This window comes from Castor canadensis, chromosome 5, assembly GCF_047511655.1.
Source record: "Castor canadensis chromosome 5, mCasCan1.hap1v2, whole genome shotgun sequence".
NCBI lineage: Eukaryota > Metazoa > Chordata > Mammalia > Rodentia > Castoridae > Castor > Castor canadensis.
The window spans coordinates 140,204,331-140,212,662 of NC_133390.1; the positions used below are offsets into that span (position 1 = coordinate 140,204,331).

At 36.1% G+C, this 8,332-nt stretch overlaps 1 pseudogene; it reads left to right on the plus strand.

Annotated features, from left to right (window-relative positions):
• The first annotated feature begins 4,237 nt into the window (after nucleotides 1-4,237).
• LOC141423533 (U2 spliceosomal RNA) lies at nucleotides 4,238-4,337 on the plus strand (annotated as a pseudogene).
• The last annotated feature ends 3,995 nt before the right edge of the window (nucleotides 4,338-8,332 follow it).

Below are 8,332 nucleotides of genomic sequence, written 5' to 3' on the forward strand. Positions count from 1 at the left end.
AATGATGAAGGACATAAGTAAGAGGGGCCCTCCTGTGGCCAGTACTTACCAAAACCTCTGACCTCAAACACTATCCTTTCAAAGAAGACCAAATTTGATTGGCTAAGTCTTCAGAGTATTTAAGCATCAGACATTGTGGAAAACAATAGAGAAATTAAACAGAATTATTACAGCTTAAGATCTAGGTGAGTTCAGGGAAATGATAGTCAAAGAAAGCCCTTCCAAAGCCATTGGTATCTAAGGATGCTTGTGAAAATACTCAAAACTGCTCACTTGCCCATTTCTTTATTGGTTCATTAGTTTTGGGAGAATTTAGTTTTTTAAGTTCCCTATATATTCTGGTTATCAGTCCTTTGTCTGATGTGTAGCTGACAAATATTTTCTCCCACTCTGTGGGTGTTCTCTTCAGTTTAGAGACCATTTCTTTTGATGAACAGAAGCTTTTTAGTTTTATGAGGTCCCATTTATCTATGCTATCTCTTAGTTGCTGTGCTGCTGGGGTTCCATTGAGAAAGTTCTTACCTATACCTACTAACTCCAGAGTATTTCCTACTCTTTCCTGTATCAACTTTAGAGTTTGTGGTCTGATATTAAGATCCTTGATCCATTTGGAGTTAATATTGGTATAGGGTGATATACATGGGTCTAGTTTCAGTTTTTTGCAGACTGTTAACCAGTTTTCCCAGCAGTTTTTGTGGAAGAAGCTGCTATTTCTCCATCATATCCATCATATATTTTTAGCTCCTTTGTCAAAGACAAGTTGGTTATAGTTGTGTGGCTTCATATCTGGGTCCTCTATTCTGTTCCACTGGTCTTCATGTCTGTTTTTGTGCCAGTACCATGCTGTTTTTATCGTTATTGCTTTGTAATATAGTTTGAAGTCAGGTATAGTGATACCTCCAGCATTGATCTTTTGACTGAGTATTGCCTTGGCTATTCATGGCCTCTTATGTTTCCATATAAATTTAACAGTAGATTTTTCAATCTCTTTAATGAATGTCATTGGAAGTTTGATGAGAATTGCATTAAACATGTAGAAACTAATGAACCAATAAAGAAATGGGCAAGTGAACTAAACAGAACTTTCTCAAAAGAAGAAATTCAAATGGTCAAAAAACACATGAAAAAATGCTCACCATCTCTAGCAATAAAGGAAATGCAAATTAAAACCACACTAAGATTCTACCTCACCCCTGTTAGAATAGCCATCATCAGCAACACCACCATCAACAGGTGTTGGCAAGGATGCGGGGAAAAAGGAACCCTCTTACACTGTTGGTGGGAATGTAAACTAGTACAACCACTCTGGAAAAAAATTTGGAGGCTACTTAAAAAGCTAAACATTGATCTACCATTTGATCCAGCAATACCACTCTTGGGGATATACCCAAAAGACTGTTACTCCAGAGGCACCAGCACATCCATGTTTATTGTAGCACTATTCACAATAGCCAAGTTATGGAAACAGCCAAGATGCCCCACCACTGATGAATGGATCAAGAAAATGTGGTATCTATACACAATGGAATTTTATGCAGCCATGAAGAAGAATGAAATGTTATCATTTGCTGGTAAGTGGATGGTATTGGAGAACATCATTCTGAGTGAGGTTAGCCCAGCCCAAAAGACCAAAAATCGTATGTTCTCCCTCATATGTGGACATTAGATCAAGGGCAAACACAACAAGGGGATTGGACTATGAGCACATGATAAAAGCGAGAGCACACAAGGGAGGGGTGAGGATAGGTAAGACACCTAAAAATTAGGTAGCATTTGTTGCCCTTAATGCAGAGAAACTAAAGCAGATACCTTAAAAGCAACTGAGGCCAATAGGAGAAGGGGACCAGGAACTAGAGAAAAGGTTAGATCAAAAAGAATTAACCTAGAAGGTAACATACACACACACAGGAAACCAATGTGAGTCAACTCCCTGTATAGCTATCCTTATCTCAACCAGCAAAAACCCTTGTTCTTTCCTATTATTGCTTACACTCTCTCTACAACAAAATTAGAGATAAGGGCAAAATAGTTTCTGCTGGGTAACGAGGGGGTGTGGGGGAGAGAGAGGGGGAGGAGTGGGTGGTAAGTGAGGGGCGGGGGGAGAAATGACCCAAACATTGTATGCACATATGAATAATAAACAAAAAATTTAAAAAAAAAGACTGTTCCATGAGAAGCAACACCAAAAAGCTCCACACTTTGGGACAGAGAGAGTTCATCAAAATAATCCATTCAGCCATTAAATATGCCAGTAAATAACAATAACAAGCACTTTGGAAGGAGCCCTGGAACCTAAACTTGCTACAGTATATTATATAAAATGATACAAAGATGAAAATCATATGTTACTGGTACAACAATACACACATAAATCAAAGGAATAGAATTGAGAGGTCAGGAATAAATCCTTACATTTATGATCAATTTCTTTTCAGCAAAAATGTCCATACCATTCTACGGGAAAAGAACAGTCTTGTTAACAATTGGTGCTGGGACAACTGACAGTCGCATGCATCAGAATGAAGTTGAACTATTACCTTTCATCATGTACAATTATGTAAAAATGGACTATAGTCTAAAATGTCAAAGCTAAATTAATAAAAATCTTAGAAGAAACCATAGGAGCAAATCTTCATAACATTGGGTTACATAATGGTTTCTTAAATATGACATCAAAAGCACAACTGAAAAAACAGACAAATTGAATTTCATCAAAATTGAAAACGTCTGTGCTTCAGAGGATACTATAAAGAAAATGAAAATACAACCCACAGAATTACATAAGATATTTATAAATTATGTCTGATAAAGGGCTTATACCCAGAAAATGTGAGACAGGTCAACAATAAAATGAATTTGCACAGACATTTCTCCAAAGAAGATATAGAAATGTCCAATAAGCACAAGAAAAGATGTGCAACATCACTAAGCAGTGGTGACATACAAATCAAAACCAAAATGAGTTACCATTTCAACCCCACAAAGACAGCTAAAATGAAAAAGACCAATAGAAAAGATGTAGAAAATGTAGAGAAATTAGAAGTTCCATTCATTGCTGGTGAGACGGTAACATGGTTAAGCCACTTTGGGAAAGTTTGACAGTTCTTTAAAAGCTAAACACAGTCAAGCATGGTGGCTCACACTTGTAATTCCAGCTACTCAGAAGGCAGAGATGAGGGATCATTGTTCAAGGCCAGTCCATGCAAAAAGTTAGTCAGCCCCACATCTCAACCAGTAAGCTGGGTGTGGTAGTACACCCTAACCTGAGACTATAGGTAGGGAGATCATGGTCCAAGGCCGTCTCCAGGCAAAATGTGAGACCCTATCTGAAAAATAACTGAAGCCAAAAGGCCATGGCTGAAGTGGTAGAATACCTATGTAGCAAGCACGAGGCCCTGAGTTCAAATCCCAGTATCACAAAGAATGGAAAAGTAAACACAGAGGTACCATAGGATGTAACAATTCCATTCCTAGATATATATACAAGAAAATTGAAAATGTGTCCACACAAGAACTTACACATGAGTATTTGTGTACAAGTTCATAATGGACAAAAGTGTGAAAATAACTCAAATGTCCATCACCTGAGAAAGATAAAGATAAAGATAAAAATGATAAAGAAAATTTGTTATATTTACACAATGAAACATTACTTAACCACAAAAATAACAATATATTCTACTACAGAGAGGAACCTTGAAGACAAAAAAAGGCCAGGCATAAAGGGCCATATGTTATATGAGTCTATGAATATGAAATGTTCTAAAAATGCAAATCTTACAGAAATAGAAGGAAGACTGATGGTTATCTAGGGCTGGGGTAGAAAAGGAATGACAGTGACTATAAATGCTCATGGGGTATCTTTTTGGAGTGATGAAAATTTTCTGAAACTAGATAGTGGTAAGACTTGCACATGTTTGTGAATATGCTAATGTCTATTGACTTGTATACTGATAGGGTAAATTGTATCTCAATAAACCCATCAAATAGAAATTTTTTTTAATTTAAAGAAAATAAATGTGTGCAGCATTAGCTGATCTGATCATAGCTGCGTAAAAAGAGGGAGAGTAATAAAATTAAGTGCTTCCATGCATGTGCATAGAAATAAACTGGAAAACTACAACAAACTCGAAAGTTTGATTGCCTTCAGAGAGGAAAACTGAGTTAGAAATAGGAGTGAGAGGGAGACTTTCAATCTCTGTCTTTTTGAACTTTCTGAATATTAAAACATGTAAGTATCGCTTCTCGGCCTTTTGGCTAAGATCAAGTGTAGTAAAACATGTAAGTAAATGACAAATTCAAATATTAAATTTAATAAGATAAAAGTAAAACCACACATAGGCAAAGAAGGGACTGACTGGGCATTCACACTGTTGCATCCATTTGTCACTGGTTGAGGACGACCTGCAGCTGGGTGTGGGAATGTTACATCCAGGCATATCTAGCTGTCTGGATGTGGTCTCAGTAGGTTTCAGGAAGTCCTCTGAAGAAGAATCACAGGTGCCTTAAAATTAAAAAAAAATGTATAGAACTGCAGAATATCATCTTGAGTGAAGTTAACCAAGTTCAGAAAGCCAAAGACCACATGTTTTCTCTCATATGTGGAAATATAAACCTAATACAAATACAGGCAATATTATAAAAGCAGGTCATGATAAGGGGAGGGCACAAATGAGAGAGGATGGGTAAAAGCTAAGAAAGTGAATATGGTTGATGTGCTTCCTATATAAGAATGAGTACAGAATTTTTAAACCCATTAAAATCACCATAAGAAGAGGACTAAGGCAGAAAGAAGAAAAATAGAGGAGATGAACTAATTTGGGTTGTAATACATATATACATGGAAATGTCACAAGGAAACTCCCTTATAACTGTATTAAACAAACAAAAATGTCTTTGGTGCAAATATTGTGTACACATGTACGTAAATGGAAAAATGAGACTTGCTGAAACTATTCCAAGAATGGCGGGGTGGGGCGGGGGAAGGAGGATAAAGGAAAATGATAGAGGGGACTAATTCCAGTATGATATATTGTAAGAATTTTTGTAAATGTCACAGTGTATCCCCAGCACAATAATTTAAAAAAAAAAAGAATGTTAAAAAAATCAAAAGAATCCAGAAGTGCAAGGAGAGTGCAATGACATGGCAATGGGGGTGTCAAAGTATTGGCTGTGTGTAACCTACAAGGTAAGTCCAATGACTGAGAAGGAAATCCACTGCCTTTCACCAGCTGACTCCAAACTCAGATCCATTCTGTCTCCAGGTAAAAACGACCCATTGCTTAACCTTTCTGACCTTCTTAATATTCTGTCAGCATGCCTTGCCCTGTCAAATAACTGTCATTGGCTATTCTGTCTTTGTTATTAATATTGGCTTCCTCACCCAGCTAACCCCTTTTCTAATTCCTTCCCCTATAACTGCAGTGAATCATTCCATCCTTCCTGTTCCCCTAGCATTACATTTCTTTTCTATTAGAGCTCCTAAATATTATATTTTTAAAGGTGTTCATGCGGTTGCCTGTCTCTTCCCCTAGGCTTTTTGAAAGCAGAACAAGTGGTATTCACTGCTGTATTCTAAGTAAGATAGAGAAAAGTGTGAATAATGAGACTTCAGTCAGTTCAACTGATTTGAGTTGAGAATAGACTATTAGTATGCATAGGATATCTTGGGGAGAGGGCCTCATGGACACATCTTCCTCCCTCCTCTCTCCTCCCTCCTTCCCCTCCCTTCTATCTCTCTCTCCGTCTCTCTCCTCTCTCATAATAGTGTTTCTGTCAGTGATAGGCTGCATATGTGATGCTGGTCCCATGAGATCATAGTGGAGCTGAAAACACTTGTCACCTAATGACATCATAGCCATTGCAATGCAACACACTACTCGTGTATATGTGGTGATGCTAGTGTGAAAACCTACTGTGAAAGTATAGCAATACAATAATACACAGTACATAACAATGAATAATAGTAACAAAACACCATCCTACTGGTTATATATTTACTATATTATACTTTTTAATCACTATTTTAGAATATACTCCCACTTATAAAAATTTATTATTAAACAACATTCTTACATCAATAGCAACCTCACACATACCATGTTTATACCTTGCCTCTTTTATAGTTTATTTGTTGTTTGATTTTGTTGAGACAGAGTCCCACTGTATAGACCAGGCAGGTCTTGAACTTGCTCTGTAACCCATGCTGGCTTCAAGGTTTCAATCCTCCTGCCTCTGCTGCCTGTGCATCACCATGTTCAGCTCTTACCTTGTCTCTTGATTGCCCAACCTAGACCTAGATATGTATAAGAATGCTCTACAATGTTTGCACAACGACAAAATCACCAAATGAGGTGTTTCTCTGAATGTAGTCCCATTGTTAAGCAATGCACACTTGTTGGTTCCGTTTCTGTGGAGAATTCTGAGAATTTTACTATGGAATTATGTTGACAAATAATGCAAAACCCCAAAATTTCATAGATAAGGAAAATAAGAATTAAAACAATAATGCTCATGACAAATATTTACTTAAAGCTGATATTGCCCTAATGCTGAATTCTTTAACATTACTTAAATTAAGTTAAACAAATAGAAGGTCAATGTGATTATGTCCATTCATCAAATAAGAAAGCTGAGACCACAGGGATACTTGGCACTAGGCTTGGGGAACTCGTTCTCTGAGTTATCTGTTCAGTTATCCCTGAGTCACCCTGAATGCCTCATTCTGGGGTGAAATAGCTGTGTGTTTTCTGTTAATAGTTAATAACAAGCTGTGCCACCAACACAAGACCCATATCAATGTAGTTGAAGCCCTGAAACAGATTCTAAAATCTTTAAGAACTTGGTGCATAATAAAGGAAATATCCAAACAAGAGGAAAAGATAGATGGTTCAGAACTGGTATTTAGATTTGGCCATGGGAAAGAACAGAAGTTAGTTCATTTATGTCACACCACACACAAATTAGACACCATGCATGAAAGAATTAACCTAAAATAAATATAAATTATTCCAGAGGAAAATATTACATCAATCTTAAACGTATTTAATTTCCAGACCAAGAGCAAAGCAAGAGATCAAAAAGAAAAATCTACTAGGTTTGATGAAATTTTAAAAATTCAATTTGTTTCCTTCAAAGTTCAAATTAAAAGTAAATGATAATTTGAGAAAATATCACAATATTATAAACCAAGGCTTACATAAAGAGTATCGGTTATTATGTATATTTCATATTTTAAAAACTAACAGATTCCCCCCAAAATGAATAAAGTTAAGAACACATCATTTGCTGAAGAAATATGAGGTTAAGAGTGCATGAATAACTAAACTATAGTCTAGAAAAATGAAAATTAAACCAAGGTTATTGTTTTCCACCTACAAATAATCAAAGATAAAAAGTAAATTATGGTACCGAATGTTGATGACTGTGACATGGAACTCATTTTCATATGGGTGGGAGTGTAAATGAACACAACTTGTCTGGGAAGCAATTTGGCACCACAAACCAGTGCTTTAAAATATACATCCCTGTTTAACAAATATTTACTGAGCACATTCTATATGCCAATTTTCAAGGACTTGGGAAAGGGCACATTTTTTCTTGAATACAAAAGCATGACACATTTTCTCTCCCAATAATAATGAGAGGTGCACAAAAGACTGACAGAAAATACATTAATCATACCATTATGTACAATCTCAAAAAATAGCAATTTAAATATCTAGGAACGTTTAGTTCAGTAAAACTATAAGAGCACCAAAGTGAAGCATACTTCAGCCTTTAACTGATATGCTGGTATTTTAAATTTTTAAATAGCACAGAGAAATACTGATGCTATAACTATGAAGCTAAGAAAAGCAGTGTACAAGCTATTTATTTAAGAACATCCCTTATGGGTAGCTTTTTATATTGCATTTGATCTCTGTATTTACTAAGCTGAGGTTTTCTCTGACTAATAATGATTTTAATTTCCTCTTTCATATTTTTCAGTTTTTTTCCTAAATTTTCTTTGCTGAAACTGTATCACTTTTATAATAGAAAAATGCTAAATATAGATAACAACTTTCCGCAAGGTATGTATTAAATGTATGGTGTGAGCAGTGTACGTGTATGCGTGTGCATGTGTATGTGTCAGTGTGTGTGTGTGCATATTCCACCTAACATGGACGTAGTCAATTATCAAACTTGTGACACATTAGTATTTTAATATAGGTATTAAAACCAGAGTTCAGTTTTGTGCTTCTGTTTGCCAAAGGATTAAAAACTTGGGCGGGCAATCCGAGACAAATTTCCAAGAAATACAAATTGAACCAGTCTTCATTAGGTTGCTTCA